Source organism: Hippoglossus hippoglossus, chromosome 6 (assembly GCF_009819705.1).
Source record: "Hippoglossus hippoglossus isolate fHipHip1 chromosome 6, fHipHip1.pri, whole genome shotgun sequence".
Classification (NCBI taxonomy): Eukaryota; Metazoa; Chordata; class Actinopteri; order Pleuronectiformes; family Pleuronectidae; genus Hippoglossus; species Hippoglossus hippoglossus.
Window position 1 is genome coordinate 28,390,253 of NC_047156.1, and position 21,316 is coordinate 28,411,568.

The window sequence follows — 21,316 nt, forward strand, 5'->3', positions numbered from 1 at the left end:
CTTGTCAATGTCTTGACTATATTTTCTATTCATTTTGCAACTCATTTGATAAATAAAAGTGTGAGTTTTCATGGAAAACACGAAATTGAATGGGTGACCCCAAACTTTTGAACGGTAGTGTATATATATATATGTGTGTGTGTAATTTAGAATATGTAGGTACCGGATTATTGCACACATGACTGAATTAAGTGTTCATCAGAGTGACGGCCAGAGGAAATAAGCTGTGGGGAGGAGTTGAAACTGGTTGTGTCCGGCAGTGATGTTTCCTGCCCGTTTCCTGACTCTGGAGATGTAAAGGTCCTGGGTGGAGGGCAGGCTGGCACCAATGTTTTTTTCTGCAGACCTGACTGTCCGTTTTAGTCTGTTCCTGTCCTGTTTGGTGGCTGATCCAAACCAGACAGTGATGGATGTGCAGAGAACAGACTGGATGATGGCGGTGTATAACTGGATCAGCAGCTCCTGAGGCAGGTTGAACTTCCTGAACTGGCGCAGGAAGTACATCCTCTGCTGGGCCTATTTGGTGATGGTGTCGATGCTGGAGACCCACTTTAGATCCTGGGAGATTGTGGATCCCACAAACCTGAAGGTCTCCACAGCAGACACAGTGCTGTTGAGTATGTTGAGGAGGGCCAGTATTGGGGGGCTCCTCCTGAAGTCCACAGTTTTGAGGTTGTTCAGCTCCAGGTTGTTCTGACCACACCAGAGGGCCAGCTGTTCAACCTCCCGTCTGTACGCAGACTCATCACCGTCCCTGATGAGGCCGATGACAGTCTGCGAACTTCAGGAGTTTAACAGACGGGTCTCCTGAGGTGCAGTCGTTGGTGTAGAGCAGGGGTATTCAACTAAAATTTAAAGAGGTCCAGTTAGAGAAAATTTCTTGAAGCAAAGGTCCGGAAGATCATAATGTCTAATTATTTAGTGTGATATATATTTAAGTTGCCTAGTAGTTGTATCAACATCTGCATGTACTAAATACCTGACTGTCAAATCAAATGAATTCAGTACGATTCAACATTTTTTGACAATATTTATTGTCACATAGCATAGAACTGAACATATATGTATGATTGCAGATATGTATAATGTTCTCTCATTAACTAAATAAAAGTAGGGCTGCATTTCAAAATAAGAGAAAATAAATTAAATGTGAAAATTGTTCAAATAAAGGGCTTAACTTCAGAAAAATAAAATAAAGGGAGCAAAAGCTTGAATTTCCCTTTTTCTGTTTCACATCTTGACTCAAAAGTCTCAACCAATTTTACAGATAATAAATCTCAACACATCTTAACAATTGAACAGTTTTAGAATCACTTTCTTCCCCTCTTATATCCCACTCCCCCACTTTGTTTGTCTGTTTCTCTCCCTTTCTCCGTCTCACTCCTGTTTCTCAACTTTCTCCGTCTCACTCCTCTGTTTCTCTCCCTTTGTCCGGCTCACTCCTCTGTTTCTCTCCCTTTCTCCGTCTCACTCCTCTGTTTCTCAACTTTCTCCGTCTCACTCCTCTGTTTCCCTCCCTTTCTCCGGCTCACTCCTCTGTTTCTCTCCCTTTCTCCGTCTCACTCCTCTGTTTCTCAACTTTCTCCGTCTCACTCCTCTGTTTCCCTCCCTTTCTCCGTCTCACTCCTCTGTTTCTCTCCCTTTCTCCGTCTCACTCCTCTGTTTCTCAACTTTCTCCGGCTCACTCCTCTGTTTCTCAACTTTCTCCGTCTCACTCCTCTGTTTCCCTCCCTTTCTCCGGCTCACTCCTCTGTTTCTCTCCCTTTCTCCGTCTCACTCCTCTGTTTCTCTCCCTTTCTCCGGCTCATTCCTCTGTTTCTCAACTTTCTCCGTCTCACTCCTCTGTTTCCCTCCCTTTCTCCGGCTCACTCCTCTGTTTCTCTCCCTTTCTCCGTCTCACTCCTCTGTTTCTCTCCCTTTCTCCGGCTCATTCCTCTGTTTCTCAACTTTCTCCGTCTCACTCCTCTGTTTCCCTCCCTTTCTCCGTCTCACTCCGCTGTTTCTCTCCCTTTCTCCGTCTCACTCCTCTGTTTCTCTCCCTTTCTCCGTCTCACTCCTGTTTCTCTCCCTTTCTCCGGCTCACTCCTCTGTTTCTCTCCCTTTCTCTGGCTCACTCCTCTGTTTCTCTCCCTTTCTCCGTCTCACTCCTCTGTTTCTCAACTTTCTCCCTCTCATTCCTCTGTTTCTCAACTTTCTCCGGCTCAGTCGTCTGTATCTCTCCTTTTGTTTTCTCTACCTGTATTGCTATCTTTCTTTTTCTTTCTACCGTCTTTTCATGTGTAACTTGCCTCTAACTCTCATCTGTCTGCACTGTAGAGTCGCAATGTTTACCGCCTGGAATGCACAGACTTGATTGGCTGAGTAGTATCACGTTTGATGGCTTAACTCGCATGCAATTGGTCTGTGCGTTTCCTCATCCGCTAAACCACTACCGTAAAGACTACAAAAGCTGCGCCGGGTACAAATAGAAGCGCCCCGTCAGGTTTTAAATCATAACTGGTGTGGAGCGTTTAAAGCAGGAGGGGACTTCACACAGCTCCAGTGATCGGTTGAAGATCTGCGTGAAGATTGGGGCCAGTTGGTCAGCACAGACTTTCAGGCAGGAGGGTGACTCACTGTCTGGGCCTGGTGCCTTCCTGATCTTCTGAGACTCACATCTTCTTCACAGATCCTCAAGGCAGGTGGGGGGTCGGTTGGGAGAGGTGAGGAGGTGGCAGGGGGTAGTGGAGGTAGTTGTTTGATGACAGAGCAGTTGGGGGGGGGGGGTGAAAGTCGTTGATCGTTGGTTGAAAACCTGTTTTCCAACTTTTCAGTGTAGATCCTCTTTGATAAGCAGAGTAGCAGTCTTGAGGGCAGAAGGTAGTTTAGGCAGGGGAATGAAGTGTACAGCCTTTGAAAAACGGTCAACAATGGTCAAAAAGCTAGTGTTACCTTCTGAAGGAGGCAGGCCAGTGACAAAATCCATGGCGATGTGAGACCAAGGCCGGTGAGGAATGGGAAGGGGACGAAGAACACCAGCAGGTGCACAGTGGGATGCCTTACTCTGGGCGCAGACAGAACATGAAGAAACACACTGCTTAGTGTCTGCAGTCATGGAGAGTCACCAGAAGCGTTGCTGTAGAAGAGACAGAGTCTGATGGAAACCTGGATGGCATGCAACCTTGGAAGCTCGTCCCCACTGGAGCACTGGAGATCTGGCAGACAGAGGAATGAACAGCCGGTCCGGTGGACCACCTTGAGGGGCTGGATGATCATTTTGGGCCTCCTGTACCATTGTTTCAATCTCCCGCCTGGCTGCTCCCACCACACAGGAAGGTGGCAGGATGGTTTCCTCTGATGAATCATCACCAGGACGGGCAAACTGACGTGAAAGGGCATCAGGCTTGATGTTCTTGGAGCCTGGCCGGGAGGTGAGTTTGAAGTTGAACAAACCCAGGAACAGGGCCCACCAAGCCTGGTGTGAGTTGAGCCTGCGAGCGGAACGGAATTAAGACAGGTTCTTATGGTCCAAACCACAAATGGATGGGTGAAGTGACTCATGCTGCTTCTGGTCGGAGGTGGATCGTTGGGAGAGAATCGCCCCAATATCAGTCCGAGGCGTCAACCTCCTCCACAAACTGAGCTGTAGGATCAGTGTCAGTTAACACAGGAGCAGAAGAAAACAAGCATTTCAACTTCATAAAAGCAGCCTCGGCTGAAGGTGACCATACAAAAGGAACTTTCACAGAAGTCAGTTTGGTTAGAGGTGTGGCAACTCGACTAAAGTCACGGATAAACCTACGGTAAAAGTTGGCAAACCCCAGAAACCTTTGAAGTTGCTTTCTTGTTGTAGGAGTGGGCCATTCAGCCACTGCCTAAACCTTGGCAGGGTCGGTTTTGATCTGCCCTTTCTCCACTACAAAACGCAGAAAACTGACAAAAGAAATATGAAACTCGCACTTCTCAACTTTAACATAGAGTTTGTTCTCTAACGGTCACTGTAATACCAACTTTACATGCTGGACATGTTCTTAGAGTGTGCGGGAGAATATTAAAATATCATTCAAGTAAACAAATAGAAATCATGTCATGCAGAACATCATTGATGAGTGCCTGAAACACCTGAGCCTGCTCTCTCCCTGCACCTCTCACGGAGGCGGTTATCTGAACGAACAGCCAAGGAAATTAACTCATCTAAGGAGGAGGTCTCATCCTGAGCAGCTACCTCATCCTTTAAATGTTCACTTAACCCCCGAAGAAAAACCCCTTGTACCGTTCTCTCGTCCCATCCACTCTCGACTGCGAGAATGCGGAAATCAATAGAATAGGTTGCCACAGAACCTGAGCCTTGACGTAAGGAAAGAATTCGGTTACTGGCTTCTTTACCTTGTAGTGGATGGTCAAAAACTTTAAGCATCTCAGCCGTGAATGACTGAATGAAAGGCAAATGGGTGAATTACTGTTAGTCATGGCCACGGCCCAAACCCAGGCTTTCTCAGACAAGAGGCTCATAATAAAAGCAATCTTAGATTTATCAGTGGCGTAAGTTAAAGGCTGCTGGTCAAACACAAGGGAACATTGATGAAGGAACTGTGTGCATGACCCTAAAACTCTTAAGTACCTGGCAGGTGTGGGGATAAAGGGTTCCCGGGGATGGGTTGACTGAGCGACAGAGAAAGCTGGCGCTGGAGGTGCTGGAGCTGGAGGGCATGGAGCGTGAACAGGAGCCGTCAACGTGGTGAGATGCATAGACATTGAAAATGTAATAATATTTCGCCAAAACCCTATTCTGTCCGACTATTTTTTTATTATATTTTGATTTAAACAATTATTGACTACAGTGATTCTGGACAGACATTTTATTAGTCAGTTTATCTGATAAAACTGTGAACAAATTAAAAAAACTGTTTCCTTTGACACTAACCTCACAGCCATGTGTCAGTACAACACAGGAAAGTTATCAAAACTTCATAGTTGATAACTTTGTTAATAGTACAGCAGCCTCATTAAAAAGTTCGGGAGGCAGACACCATCTCTACATTTAAGGTTAAACTTAAAACGTTCCTTTTTTATAAAACCTATAGTTAGGGCTGGATCAGGTGAGTCCTGAACCATCCCTTAGTTAAGCTGCTATAGGTCTAGACAGCTGGGGGAACTCCCATCATCCACTGAGCACTTCTCCCCTTCTCTCAGTCTCTCTGCCCCGACATTCATTTATTTACATGTAACTAACTGTCTTTTTTCCTCCCATAGTCTCTCTCTCTCTTTTTCTCTCTCTCTGCAGGTATCTCTGACTCAAGAGCTGCAGGACAATTATTATTATTAACAATAATTGTTATTAATTAATTATTATATATTGTAATATACCAATTGTTGCTGCTATCATTAATAACATCTTTACACAATTTTTTTCATAATAACTAGTCTAAGCTGAAACCTAATAGTGCACAAGTGTTCCTGGTCTCCCTTTCCTCTCTCTCCTCCCCCTCCCCCCTCTCTCTTCTCTCCCTTCTTTTAAACCCATCTCTCCTCTCCTCCCCATTTTCCCTGCTCACCCCAACCGGTCGAGTTATATAGCCGTCCACATTGAGTCTGGTTCTGCTAGAGGTTTCTTCCAAAGGTAGTTTTTTCTCTCCACAGTCGGTAAGTGCTTGCTCATTGAGGGAACATATGGGTTACTCTTTTAATTTTCAAGGTCTTGACCTTCTATGTAAAGTGCCTTGAGATAATGTATATTATGATTTGGCGCTATACAAATAAAATTGAATCGAATTGACTGCAATCTATTGCTTGGTTCATGCTGTTACCCAGAATCGGCATTCGCCTGCCATGCCCCCCACTGATTCAACACTATTGAATGAGTGCTTAGAAAATGTTGCCCTGAATCCAGAAAGTTATGGACCTGTCACGATCACCTATAATTGAGTACGAAGTTGGTAAACAGTTTTTCAGCTCGCAAAAACAATCAGCCAATTGAGGGGGATTGGACTATACAGCACATCCTCGCAAAGAAAGGCAATTTGTGCCCCTGTGGTTACCCTAATGCCCCCCAATTTGATTTGATCAGTTGACTTCCAGTGCAGTAACATGCATCACAGCCATTATGACCTGACACGTCTCAGTGTTATATTGCATCCACACATGCTCAGTCTCCAGTTTGTCCATCAGATCCTGGTCACCAAGAAGCAGTGAACAGATCTTCATGTGGTATTTCTGGACCTTGCCAATGCCTTTGGCTCAGTTCCTTACAACCTCCTCTGGACTGCCTTTGACTTTTTCCCAGTGTCCCAGTGGCCCCTCACACAGACCTAGTCAATGCTTGACAACATCAGACTCCACCACAGGATGGCAACGTCTGGAGGTGGGAATCATGGCTAGCCTTGATTCCCCGCTAGCCTTCACCATGGCCATGGAGGTGATCCTCAGAGCATCCCTAAGGCTGGTTAGAGGACAGCGCATAAGACCTGGCCTGAGGCTGCCACCTGTTGGATTAGATAAAACTTTATTTATCCACCCTCCGGGGAAATTCACTTGTTACAGCAGCAGGCAGGGAGGGCATAATGAGGTAGACAAGAGAATGAAGAAATATAAAAAGGACAATAGAATAAAAATAAAGAATTTTAAGTAAGATCAAAAAAATGCTGAGTATGTACATTATGGACACACAGGATGATTGTACATGACAAGTAAAAATCTGTTTTGTACATAAGAATAAAAACATTTGTACATAAAACAAATGTGCAAAAAGTTGCTCTCTCTTCAAAATAGTGCAAATAGTGTAAGTAACATGACCAGAGCAGCATTTTTTGGGGGGGAATGAAGGACATGATTGAATTCAGCTTTGCTAGCATCCTCCTCTCACCCAGCTCCTCAGTGGAATCCAGAGGGCAGTCCATGACCGAGCTGGCTCTCCGTGCATCCAGCAGACAATGGTGTAGAATACTGTGGAAGCCACCACAGTCTTATAAAAGGTCCTTAATAGTGTCGTGCACACTCCGAGGGACCTCAGTCTCCTCAGCAGATGGAGACAACTCTGGCACCTCTTGTACAGCACGTCTGTGTTTGTGGACCAGTCCAGTTTGTTGTTGAAGTGAACACCCAGGTATCTGTAGTCTTTGTGCGACCATTCGAAGTAGGCAGCAGAGGGTTTGGAGCCACATCAACATCAAGGCTCAACAGCAGGTAAAGATCTCTCCAGACCTGCTGAAATAGCAGTCAGTCGCTCTGTATGAAGAGAAAGGACTCCATCTAGGCCTCAACTGAGTAGATCTAGGAGCGAGCCCGGGACACTGGGATTCACTGCAGAACCTTCTGAAAAAGTTGTGGGCCTATCAGCAAAATATTGAGGAAAGAGGCCATCTCTCACTTGACCATCCCATGGAGTATAAGCAGCAGGTATATGCAAATAAGGAATATTCACATCTAGTCTTACATAACAGAACTTTATTTTGCATTATTAGCACAAATGCTTTAAGTGCATATAATTATAGTACTATTTAAAATCCTATTATTATGTTTGCAATAATATTTAGGGGGGCAACTTTGGACCCCTCTTGCCCCACGATAAAATCCGCCCCTGCTGTTTGCTTACATGTTAGCTATATCATCTTAATAGGATGATAACAGATATATTTCGTGAATACAGCAGTTTGCAGCTCATCCTGCTGCCTCTGAGTGGCCAAATATCTGTTTATGTTACTTTAAAGGCCATCCATATTCAACACTTTTATTAGCACGCCTATTATTGTTACTAACATTACTACTGACTGTTATTTGGTTATGTCCCCCAGGGTTGAATGTTTTTTATAAAGTGTGTGAAGGAGTCCTGGCTTCCCCTTCTTTCCTGCAGTTGAACCCAGCAGTAAATGGTAGGTCAGGGCATGAGGGGGGTGACCTCTGACCTCTCTGTCTAATCCTTGACAGCCAATAAATCTAGTAGCTGAGAAAGAAACATGACTGAAAAAATCCCTTCTCTCAACCCTCCACTGCTTTACTTTTACTACTCTCCATCCTCTTACAGCCACACCCACAACCCCAGTGACCCTTGACTTCTATTTTTGTTCTCACCTCTTTCTCCACTCCCTAAACCCGAAACAACCCCCACATCCCACCCCACACCCTCCTTCTCATGACTGTCTCTCTCCTTTCTTCTATTTCTCCAGTTACAACATGTGGCTTGTGGTTTTGGCCTACAATATTCTATCACTTTTTAGTGTTTGTGTACTGGATGTTATGTGCAGGGTGTTTTATATAGCTTACAGTCTATGTGCAGAGTGAAGTTAGAAAACTTTGTGTTCATCCTACCTGGTTTATTTGTTGTGGAGTTGGGAATCTATGATTAATCAATTTCGTTTTATTGCTTGTTTTTGCTTGTTTTTCATAAAATGAATCAAAAAGCATTGGGTATACACTTTATTCGTGACACCACAGTTGCATATTGATAAAAAAAGTCACGTCATATCCTGCCTCTGCCTGCTGCACTGCCCCTCTCCTGAATCCTCAGGAGGATTTGTTGGGGATGAGAACGTGTCTGAGCAGAGAATCTGTCTGAACACGTCTTTATTGTAGAGCTGTGTGCATTGCTGTTTGACCCACTATGGTCCAATCCCATATTACCCCTTCTCCCTACCCCTACCCCTACCCCCACCTAGGTCAAAATATGGGATTATCATGCAAAAAAAATCACTAGCATGCTAATGCTAGCATGCAAATGTCAGAATCTCACACCTGTTGGTGGCCTGTTAAAGCATCCACAAAGATTTTACCATCTTAGTATGTAGGCAGGCGGAATTCAGCATCAAATTTGTTGATTCTACTTTCACTCTGCATGTTTAGTTGTAGTGATGGGAATTCTGACTCTTTTAAGTGTGCCGGCTATTATGGTTTCCAAATGGCTCTTCATTTACTACCACTAGCGGCTTTTAAAATTAAGAATTTAGCAATATTATGACATATGATTGGTATGTGTGCATGTATATCACTCAAATAATTCAATATAATTTGTCATTTATGTTATGTTTGGTTTAAAAATGTTCGTGTCAAAATCTAGCACTATTATGCATGTGTATTTAGTGTAGTATTTTAACTCAAACTAGTAAGCCAAAGAGAGTCATTTTCTGTGTGTCTTTGTTTCTTTCAGCCATTTACTGAAGCAGCATCCACACAATCACATTTTACATTTGATTTTATAACTTTTCAATCAGAGACTGACATGTCTTTTTCATGTAAAACAGCTAGCTCTTTGAGGCAAATTCATGACCGACATATGACTATGACTCACACAAAAGATGTATTTTAGATGGTTTTGCACTGAATCCTAGCACATGTGCTGTCATTTGGCTGTTCTGTGTAGTTTCCTGCTGTAATCACTCTCACAGGTGATTTCTACTCCCAGTTCACAGGTGTAAAGGGCTTAGGACAGGGGTATTCAACAGGGGTATTCAACTAAAATTTAAAGAGGTCCAGTTAGAGAAAATGTCTTGAAGCAAAGGTCCGGAAGATCATAATGTCTAACTATACTAAGAATACTGTATGTGGTGGATTTAGCTGACCTGACAAGACCTGAGCAAACATATAACAGTCCTCTGTGAACTTGTTTAAGGATCAATATTCATTTGTTCCTGGTGACCTGAGGAACAAAGTATATGATTAATGGAACTCAATAAAACCTGAGAAGGATTTACAGTCATTTCAGTGTAATCATTCCTCACACACACACTCTCACACACACAGCTTCACAACAGTGCTCAGTAATAGATGAAAGCTAAATCAATTGATTAATATATATGTATTGTAACAATCAGTTTTAAGTCTAGTTACTCTAATGATTCAGGAGCTGTTGTGATGCTATTTATCAAGGCCTGGTTAAGTGAGAACATTTTGGACCAGCTATCTGTAACATATTAAACAGAAACTCAAATGTATGCCAACACACCAATTTATTAAGAACCCTAAGTTCACAGAAAATAATGAATGTCCACTTAAATGTCCATAAGGTAAATCCAACAAGGGAAAAAAATCCTAAGGCAGCTTGATCAGTCCATTTAAAAATGTCCACAAAAAAACGAAAAAGTCAGTAAAGGTCCTCCCTTCAAAATGCAAAAATGTAACTCAGGAACTGCAAAAAGAAAACCCACCAGGATGGCCGAGGAACAGGGGAATAGTAGTCCACCCAAGAGTTTAAAAAAAGCCCTCTGCTCAGTCATTATGGCCCTTCACTCTCACTGTACTCTGGAATTCCTTGTGGGTAAGGTATCACCATAAAAATGAAGCCAATGCCTATTCTGTCCTCAAATGCAGAAACCCAGCTCCTCTCTTTTCCCTATTCCTCCTCACTCAAAACCTCCTGTCTCACAATTTATTTTCTCTTATTTTGAAATACAGCCCTACTTTTATTTAGTTAATGAGATAACATTATACATATCTGCAATCATACATGTATGTTCAGTTCTATGTTACGTGACAATAAATATTGTCAAAAAGTTTTTGAATCGTACTGAATTCATTTGATTTGACAGTCAGGTATTTAGTACATGCAGATGTTGATACAACTACTAGGCTACTTAAATATATATCACACTAAATAGTTAGACATTATGATCTTCCGGACCTTTGCTTCAAGAAATTTTCTCTAGCTGGACCTCTTTAAATTTTAGTTGAATACCCCTGATCTAGAGGAAGTAATACTCGTAACAAGGTTTCTGAAGGTGAACCTGCGGAGGGATAATTACCGGTACAGCCTGCTCGACCCCGGTCGACCAAGGCAGCCCGACCAACCTCCGGATGCTTAGGGTCTCGTGCTGCCCCCCGAGGCAGGGGGAACGCGAGTGAGCGAGAGAGAGGTGCGCCGCGCGTAAAAGCTTGCGTTGCTCCAACCTCCGCCGCAGTAACGAGCCAGTTTTGAGAAGATAAGGAGTAGAAAGTACAGAAATTTGTGTTCAAATGTAGCGAGTAAAAGTAAAAAGTCGTCAGGAAAATAAATACTCAAGTAAAGTACAGATATGTGAAAAATCGACTTAAGTACAGTAACGAGGTATTTGTACTTCGTTACTTCCCACCACTGGTTTTGGATGCATTGTCATATGCTTTTTTCATTTGCTGCTGCCATTTTTGAGCATATTTCTCCGACTTGATCATGGTGTATTTCATCAGGGAAGCCAAATTTCAAAGCAAAATCGTTAAAACTTTGGTCTGGTTTTTCTCCAGACTTTTTCAGTTGGAGTACATAGGATATGGCAGTGTCTTGCAACTGCGCCTGCAGTAGCTCTTGCTGTGTTACTTTTATGTCAGGCTGGTTATCTGCAGCTACCTCCTGAACATGTGTGGTGCAGGTCATGGCTGAGATCCAGTCCACTCCACTTCATGCTGCTTTTGTGTTTCAACTGCACTGAATATCGCTGCTAACACGTCAGAGTGGGACTGCTCTGTGCACTCAGTCATATACAAGTCCATACTCACAGGTGTGCGGGACAGGAAGTCTGCATCTGTATTTGTCTTTCCTGGACAGTACTTCAGCATTATGTTGAAGTCAGCCAGCTCGGACACCCAGCGCTGTCCGGTTGTGTTCAGTCTAGCTGTGCTCAGAACATAAGTAACAGGGTTGTTATCCCTGTATACTGTAACAGAGGGAGCATGAAACAAATAGTCTCTAAACCTGACTGTAACTTGAGTGCTAGAAACTCCAGCTTCCCTGAATGCAATCGATAGTTTTTTTCTGCTGGTGTAAATGTTCGTTAGCCGTACCCATTAACTCTGAGTTTGCCTTCCTGTCTTTGATACAGGACTGCTCCAAGTCCCTCTTCTAAACATGCAGATTGAAAGGATTCTCAAACCTGGGATAAGCCATTAATGGTGGGTTAGTCAGTACATCAACTAGATATTTCAAGGCTTTCTGGTGATTGTCTGTCCACACTATTTTCTGATGTGAGGGGAGTTGTAATAATAATACCTCTGGACATGGTATTATATTTGCTGAGAGTAGGTCATACAGGCCTTTTGCATGACGAGAGAAATATTGCACGTAGTTTCTATAGTAACCTAGGAAACCAAGAAGTCTACGCAGCTCTTTGATGTTTGTAGGGGTTTTGTTTTTAGTGCCTGTACTGCAGCTACCTCTTTATTGTCCATCCTGTAGCCTTCAGCTGAGATCACTTTTCCAAGATAGCGCACCTCATTTTCTGTGTGAATGTTTTGCTGTAGACTAAGACATCGTGTAAGTATGGGATGCATATTTTGTCCCTGAGACCTTCTTGGCTCTCTTCCATACTACGCTGGAAAGCTGAGGGTGCGTTTTGGAGCCAAATGGAATTCTGTTCCATTCGTACAGCCCCCATGGGGTTGTGATGGCTGTAAATTTCCTGGAGTCCTAGCTTTGCCTTGATCCAGTACACTGAACCAAGCATTCCCACTTAGACCATCAAGTAGCTCCTGAATGTGTCGTATAGGGTGCCTATCTGGAATTGTCTTTTCATTAAGCCCCCTGTAGTCAATGCATAATCTTAGGCTTCCATCACATTTTCTCATGGAAACCACTGCATATGCATATGGGGAGGTGGATATGCGGATGAACCCTTTATTCAGCAATTCCTGGATGTGGTTCTTTACCTCCTCATACAATGGCCGAGGTCTGACATTATATGTTTTGGCTACTGGGAGCATCAGTTAGCATAATGTCCATTTTTAGGTTTTTCATGTAGCCAACTTCATCTTGGTGCCTTGCAAATCCACTTGATTCCTCCCTGAGCATTTGTTTAACCACCGAGAGCCACAAATCAAATTAAATTGTCACAAATTCAAATTTGACTCTGCTGGTGTACAGCAGCTAAACATGTTTTATATTTCAATGAGATTTAAGTGGTTGGTTTGTACATATAAATAAATTGTGTCAACTCATTGACCACCCTTGGGTTACTGTGGTAGCTGGTGTGGTGGCTGGTGAGGGGTCCTGCGTCACCAGGCAGCACCACCTATTTCACAAAGTGGTGAACGTTAAGTGCTCTGGATACAGTTATAGTGGAAGATTTGGACTGACACAAAGGATTACAATTTTGTTTTACCCAATGTCTAAAAATCCTAAACAATCCACCATGCTTAGAACCAATTTTCTTCTGTCATTCCTGCTGTTATAGCCTATTTAAAAAAGTTAATAATAATATTTTCTGTTGATAAATATTTTTTTGAGGTCTTTGAAAAGTCCTTCCAATTAGATATTATTACGCAGATATCCTAGGTCTTTGTATTTATCACTCTTTCTGTGTCACTTCTCAACCATATGATGTCGCTACACATCCAGCTCAAGCGTTACGCTTTTCTCATACCAATCATCTTTCTTTTTTTTCTCAGCCCATTAAACCATGGTTCAAGCCAAGCTGGGCTATCTCTTTGTTTCTCCTATGCTTCGATCGATCTGACATGGCCTGGCCTCCAGCAGAATAATGGCCATTAAGATACACAGGAACTTAGAACAAACTGACTGGCTTAAACAATACCAGCAACAATACCATCACATTACAATACAGGCCAGACAGATTTCACTAAACAATGGTGTATGCTGTGAAGTGTGTGTGTGTGTGTGTGTGTGTGTGTGTGTGTGTGTGTGTGTGTGTGTGTGACTAGCAGGTTGCACATAGACCCTCCCTCTTCAGTAACCAAATTCTCTGCATTGTTTGACTGCATCCCATCTCTTAGTCACTCTGACAGTCACACCACACACACACTCAGCACATTTATAGACTGTGGGGAAATAGGTCAAATGATGATGCGTATCTGCATTTTGTGGATCTAATAATGATCTAATAATTAATTCACGACTGGACTTCAAAGTTGGAGGCTTTGGGGAACAAATTGAAAAATCTTTTTATGTATCTGTGTGTGTACACCATAACCTCAAAGAAAGAGTGATACAGCAGACAGCAATTTAATTTTAATATTAAAAACAGAAGGCACAAAGGATGGGCCAGATTACATCTCAATGGAACATCCTCATCTGCAGAGGCAGCCAGCATACTTTGACGCCACCTGGCAAAGGCTGTAAATGTGGCATTAAACCATTGTCACAAAAATCCTGAAGCAACCGGTTAATCAACCAATTTTGTAATTATTGAGAATAAATGTTATGTTGTTTGAGCAAAGAAATGCAATTCAAACACCTGGCACAAGAGGAAGAGATTTATTGCTCCATGTGTCATGTGTCCCCCGACATTCTAGACCTATAGAGCAGGTCCAAGACAAGCCTGGACCGACTCTAACTATAAGCTTTATCGTAAAGGAAGGTTTTAAGCCTACTCTTAAACGTACAGATGGTGTCTGCCTCCCGAACTGAAAGAGGGAGATGATTCCACAGGAGAGGAGCTTGATAGCTGAAAGCTCTGGCTCCTACTCTACTTTTAGAGACTTTAGGGACAACAAGTAAGCCTGAATTCTTGGAGTGCTATAGTGGGGTGAAATGGTACTATGAGCTCTTTATGCTATGATTGTGCCATATTATTAAGGGCCTTGAAGGTGAGGAGGAGAATGTTGAATTCTATTCTAAATTTAACCTGAAGCCAGTGTAGTGAAGCTAATACTGGAGAAATATGGTCTCTTTTGCTGGTTCTTGTCAGGACACGTGCTGCAGCATTTTGGACAAGCTGCAGAGTCTTTAACGACTTACTGCTGGAGCCTGATAATAAGGAATTACAATAATCAAGTCTGGATGTAACAAAGGCGTGGACTAGTTTTTCTGCATCTTTTTGAGACAGTACATGTCTGATTTTTGAGATGTTACGTAAGTGAAAGAAGGCGGTCCTAGAAATTAGTTTTAAGTGAGAATTAAACGAAAAATCAGGATCAAAGTTGAATCCCAAATCCCTGACTGTTTCAAGCAATGGCAATGTCATCTAGCGCAGCTGTATCATTAGATAATGTATCTCTAAGGTGTTTAGGACCAAGTATTAGAACCTCTGTTTTATATGAGTTTAATAAGAGAAAATTGCTGGTCTTCCAGGTTTTTATGTCCTTGAGACATGCTTGAAGTTTAGTTAATTGTTTACACTATTCTTGGTTTATTGATGGGTACAGAATAACTGGGTGTCATCCGTGTAGTAGACATTTACAGAGTGTGTCCTGATAATGTTTCCTAGTGGAAGCATATATAATGGGAATAAAATTGGGCCAAGCACAGAACCCTGTGGAAGTTCTGGTTGGAATCGATCTGAAAAATAGGATTTAAACTAGGGTTAGGGTGGTTCCTTTAATGCCAATTAAATCTTTTAGTCTCTGTAATAACATTTTATGATCAATAGTGTTGAATGCTGCACCTTAGGATTCAACACTAATGTCGAATATATATCGAATATACAGTATATGCTATGTATAGCATTCGTGTCTGTCCTTGTCTAACAGGATGAGGACAGACACAAACCCTTGTTTTGAAGCTATTAAAAGGTCATTAGTGACTTTAGCCAAGGCTGTCTCTAAACTGAGCTCTAAACCCCCGACTGAAAGTCTTCATATACATTACTTTCCTGGAGAAATTCACACAGCTGATTGGATACAACCTTTTCAAGGATTTTAGACAGGAAGGGGAGGTTAGATATCAGTCTGTAGTTGGCTAAAACCTCTGGGTCCAGGGTGGGATTTTGAAAAGGGGTTTGATTACAGCTAGTTTAAAGGACTGTGGTACATATACTGATGATAATGATAATAATTGTATTCAGTAAAGTAATATTTATTAGAGGCAGATTTCTTTAAGTAACTTTGTAGGAATAGGATCTAGTCGATAGTTAGAGAGATTAGCATGCTGTTCTTGTATTTGTTTTGGATGTTGGAATATCTTAATGGTCTATCCAAGCGATATTGTGGTTGGTTTGATGGATCCATTAGGAAGGTATTGTAATTTATGTGCAAAACAGTAGAAGTGGAAGTTTGGGGCGACAAGCCCAATCAGAGATTTGCTATTTTGTAGAATGGATAGTTTGGTTTTGGCTTTATTATTTTTCCAATAGAAATGTGAAATGAGAGAGTTAATAGATTTGTGTGGAAGTATTATCATTTTGACAGTTGCAATTTGTCCTATGTCCTAGGGTGAGAGGTAGATTCATCCAGCGCCAGATGTCATTTTCTACTGTTTTTAACAATGGAGTGTAGTTAAGGTGAAACAACTCTGACAGCCTATTTTGTAATTAAAGATTTTAGAGAAGGTGTTAATAAGCATAACCCTTGTGTTGTCCCTGCTTCCCCCGGCTGTTGGCCCCCTCACATAGCGCTCGGGTCGAGCGTCATAGTCAAGAGCTCTCTGTGCGGCGGCGGCGGCGGCGGCTTTTACAGCCTTCACAACCGCGGCGGACGCTTCCGTGCAGGGGATGCGCTCCCTTCGTGCGATGAACGGAGTCACGAGAGCCTTTCCCAGCTGCTCTAGGAACACCCTCCGCTTGTTCCGCTTGCCCGGCATCCAGTCTGGGTTGATCTCTCTCCATATCACAAAGGCGTTGTAGGAAGAGACGTCGAGAATGTTGTGAAAGACGACCAGGGGCCAGCGCGCGGTCATCCTCCTGCAGCTGTACGTTCCAGGACGATGACCGGTTTCCTGTCCTCGCGGTCCCTGACGTCGGCCTCGTGTGCTCAGGAGCACCACGTTCCTGTTTTTCTTTGGGATGTAGGACACCAGAGTGGCGGTGGGCGTGAATGCGAACTTGGATGAGAACACCTCTCTTCCCTTGACCGCGAGCAGCCCGGTCGGGAGCTCGGGCTTGTTCTTCCGAACCGTGCCGACCACGGTGAGCTTCCTCTCCAGGAGCTGCCACGCGAGTTCGTAGGAGGTGAAGTAATTGTCGCACGTGACGTTACGACCGTGCAGTCCCTCCGTTACATCGAGCACTACCCGCAACCCCTGGTTCCGTTCTGGGCGTCCGCCGCTGGGCTTTCCGGTGTACACTTGCATCTTCCAAGCGTAGCTTGATGGAACGGACACCGGCCTAGGGAGAAAAACAGGAGGAGATGAGATGAGGACAAGGACTAGCAGCCGCTATCTACATAACATAACATAACATAACATAATAATAATATAAAAAATAAAAAAAAGACTAACCTCTGAACGGAACCAGTTGCTCGTCCACGGTCACTTCGGGCCCCAGGTTGTAGAGGTGCGGTAGCCGCGACACCCACGCGTCCCAGACCTCACGCCAATTTGTCCGTGGCTCGTCTCGTCTCGCGGTCGTCGAAGCGCAGCAGTCTGGAGTACGTGTGGAAGAGTTTTAGGGGCATCGTGGCACGAAATATCGCCCGGCCACTCTCGGCGTCCCACAGGCTGGCGGCGGCCTCGCCCCGGGACCTGTACATGCCCGCTAAGATCAGCAGCCCTACGTAGGCGCGCAGGTCGGTCTCGTCCATCCCTTTCCATTCGTCGCCGTATTTTCGACGACCCTCCCGATTCGTCATCTCCAGGATGATGTTCTCTACGGTAGGCATGATGAACAGGCAGAACGTCGAGGCTAGGTCACCGGTGCGGGACGTCGCGTGGATCGTGGGGCCCCGGGGGACCCTGCTTTGAGCCGCAGCAGAGGAGGAGGGAGAGGAGGAGGAGGAGGAGGAGGAGGAGGAGCAGTGGCCCTCCTCTCGGCCGTACGCCCTCGAGGACCATGTTATTTCTTGACGGGAAGGTCTCTCTTTCCACGAGTCCGGTGGTGGTGGTGGTGGTGTCGCTGTGGTCTTGTCCTTCTTCTTCTTCTTCGTCCAAGGATGACGAATCTGCAGAAGCATCACCCACTGGGTCGTAGTTTTCGTCGCCGTTGCCGTCTCAAACCATCACCTTGGTGCAGGGATTTGAGAAAATCCAGCCTTGTTCGGACATGTCTGTGTAAAAACAGATCTGCTGGGGACTGTCCAGTTGTGCAGTTAGGCTTCGTCCAATACTGCAACAGGAATAGTGAGATTTTGTCCTCAATGTTTGAAGTGGCGTCAGCAAGTTTTTTCATACCTCCTTAAATGTTTGAACATATCTCTCTGCCAGACCATTTGTGGATGGATGTCCCGGGGCACTTGTGGTGTGCCGAATTCCATTCTGCTTGACAAAAGTCTGAAACTCCTCCGATGTAAATGTGGTAGTGTTGTCTGTCACAATTTGTTCTGGTAGACCATAAGAGGCGAACAGACTCTTCAGCCTAGTAATGGTAGCTTGAGAAGTGATTCGTGACATGTGAAACACTTCTAACCACTTTGTGTAAGAATCAGTCAGTCAGTGACCAAGTTAATGTGTCTATCCCACAAGTACTGGTGAAATTTCTTAAGACAATATATCAGTCTTAGGGCTTCCTTTTCTATTTGAGAATATTTTTTCTCTGCCAGGGACAGAGTTTGGGAAGCATAAGCAGCTCGTCGATCCTCCCCATTAGGCATAGTGTGCTAGATGACTGCACCAATGCCCTATGCAGAGGCATCACATGCTAAGGTGAGCGGTAGACTTGGGTCAAAGTAGGCTAACACCTGGTCACTAATCAACAGTTATTTACACTTAGCAAAAGCAGACTAGGCTCAGTCCATTTCCATGTTCCCTGTCCCTTTAGCAGTCTGTACAGTGGCGCCAAGACTTTGCTCTGTTGTGGTAAAAATCTTCCATAATAATTTATAAGTCCCAAGAAAGCCTGGAGCTCCTTGACATTGGTAGGCGCAGGAGCCTGCTGAATGGCCCAGACCTTGTCCTTTGAAGGGTGTATCCCATGCTCATCCAATACGTGGCCCAGGTACTCTATTTGAGTTTTACCAAACTCCCACTTGGAGCGTTTCACTCGCAGTCCATTTTCCTGGAGGCGTTGCAGGACGTTCTGTAGGTTCTGGAGGTGCTCCTCCTCCGAGCGTCCCATAATGAGCAGGTCATCCAGAAAAACAACCACTGGTAGGTCTTTCATCAAGGTCTCCATAATTATCTGGAATATAGGGGGTGCAGAGCTAATCCCAAAAGGGAGTCTGTTGTAAACTCCCGGTGGGTGTTGATGGTGGTGTATTGCTTGGAGTCATCATCCAGTAACACTGTCTTATATGCTGCTGCTAAGTCTATTTTGGAGAAGACTTTACCTCCACTGAGGGTTGCTAACAGCTCTTCTAAACGTGGCAAGGGGTAGGTGTCTGTTTCCACTGCCTGATTTGCTGATACTTTATAATCTCCACATAGGCGGAGTGACTTGTCCCTCTTCTCTAACTATTTAACTATTTTTGAGGTTTTAATGTCCTTAAGAGTCCCCAACTCCTCTTTGAACACCTCTGAGTATTTCTCCAGCACAGCCTTAAGTGTTTTACACTTGCTCATGTAGATACTTTATCTGCTGCCATGTAGATACTTTATCTGCTGCCAGTCTGGCCCTTTCCTTTAACAACTAGAAGTGGGGCAAAACCTCAGTTTGTCCCTCATTTGCTGCAATCTGCCCCAAAACAGGAATGTGACCCCAATTATAAGCTCTAAGAGTAACTGTAGCTGTGGCTACCTGCTTGTCTTCGTCTATGTCATTAGCTTCAAAGTACTGTTCCAGCCGTTCAATGTACGACGACCATTGCTGGTTTTCCGGCTTGAACTCGTCTGTTCTTCCAACCAGGGCCATTGTACTAGTAGTAGTATTTGGGTCTTGCATATGGGTGTGGATATGTGTGCAAAATGGATCAATAGCGCCCCCTACAAAATTGCAATGAAGCAGCCATGGTGGCACGATTAAGTAACATGTATTAACATCAGTACTATGTCCAGACTTACAAAAAAGCCTCATGGACCCATTACCTAACCCTTGTTTTTTTGCATTTCCATGCATTGTACTTTAACAAACTCCTCCTAGACGATTAATCTGACAGCTGCATATTGTCAATGTACTCTAAACACCTTCAACACCTTCACCTTGAAATGTTTTACACTTCGTGAGGTCTCGTTGAACGGTGTGTCCGTGGCTCTAGGTTGTGTCAAAAAGGCTTGATAGTGTCCCCTACAAAATTTCGGCCCAACATGTATGAAAATTTAGATTAAAGAAACTTTAACAGTGAAATGTGAAACTGTTACTGTGAACAAAGTCAGGAGGTTTAAATAAAACACATTACTGACTGAGTATATTCATAAGAGATGTGATTTTCACTGTCACGTGTCTAGAATTTATTTGTAATATGATGACATGTAACTGAACGTTAATTATGTGAAAACACTAAGGATACTTGGATTATAGTCTACACATGCACTCAATTTCTGAAAGTGACTCGTTACTCACTGATAATGAATTCAGATACAGTATTGTCTCTAAAGCACTGAGGCACTTAAACTGTCTGTGTATGATGTTGTTCTATAAAGTACTTTCTTGATTCTAACAAAACTTTTAGCTGCAACCACAGAGGATAATTCACCTGCAGCAAATTTAGGATGTGATCTGAATGAATACTTTTTAAAGGTTTTTTAAATTGCTAAATTACAATTGATGAAACTGGATCCACTTGATCTTCATCATCATCTTCATCACACTTTTTTATTGGGTTCATATACATTTTTACATTTACAAATTTTTCAAAACACAGTTAACACAGATCTCATACAGATACCCAAAGCTCTGTTGATTAAATGTGCTGAACAAAAGGAAAATATCAAAGGTACATATTTATATAATGCATATTTCACAAGTGTGCACATGTATGAAGCTCCTTTTTCAGTAATCGGTCTTGATAAAAACGTACCTGTAAAAACTTTCACCTCTGTTTTGATCTTTGCAAATATGAATTAAAAACATCAAAGGTCATACAAGGAGAACAAAGAGTACAAAATTCACTAATGCAGAACAAAAACTGAACCATATTCAGTGTTAACAAGTGTCCAGTCTAAATGTTTACTGTAGGTCTTACATGTCAAAGACAGTTAATAGACATAAACACCTGCACACAAGAATCAATTGAATGACATTTTTATTAGAAATATCTATTTTTTTACTGTATTTTAGCAGAGCATCTAAAACAGTGTGAAAAGTGCAGATGCACAGGGTTATATCATAAAATCATCCACGCAGTTATTACCACATTATGATGTTACAGGCAGAAATGACAGTAAGTCATAGCTGTATTATGTAGTTTAAAATAAGTGTATGTAGTTCAGATGTCATATGTACAGTTCAGGGGGAAACTATTAGGTTTTTAGCAAAACCAAACATCTCATGTGTAATTTCGGTAATTTATTACATTAAAAATAATCCAATGTTTAAGGACAAAATAAAATAATTGTGTTAAAATATAATATGATCAAATACCTGAACAATGATGCTGTGAAATGATTGATGATGATGATGATGATAATGATGATGTTGTAATCCCCCCTTATGTTCTCATGGGGCTTTAATGGCATCAATCC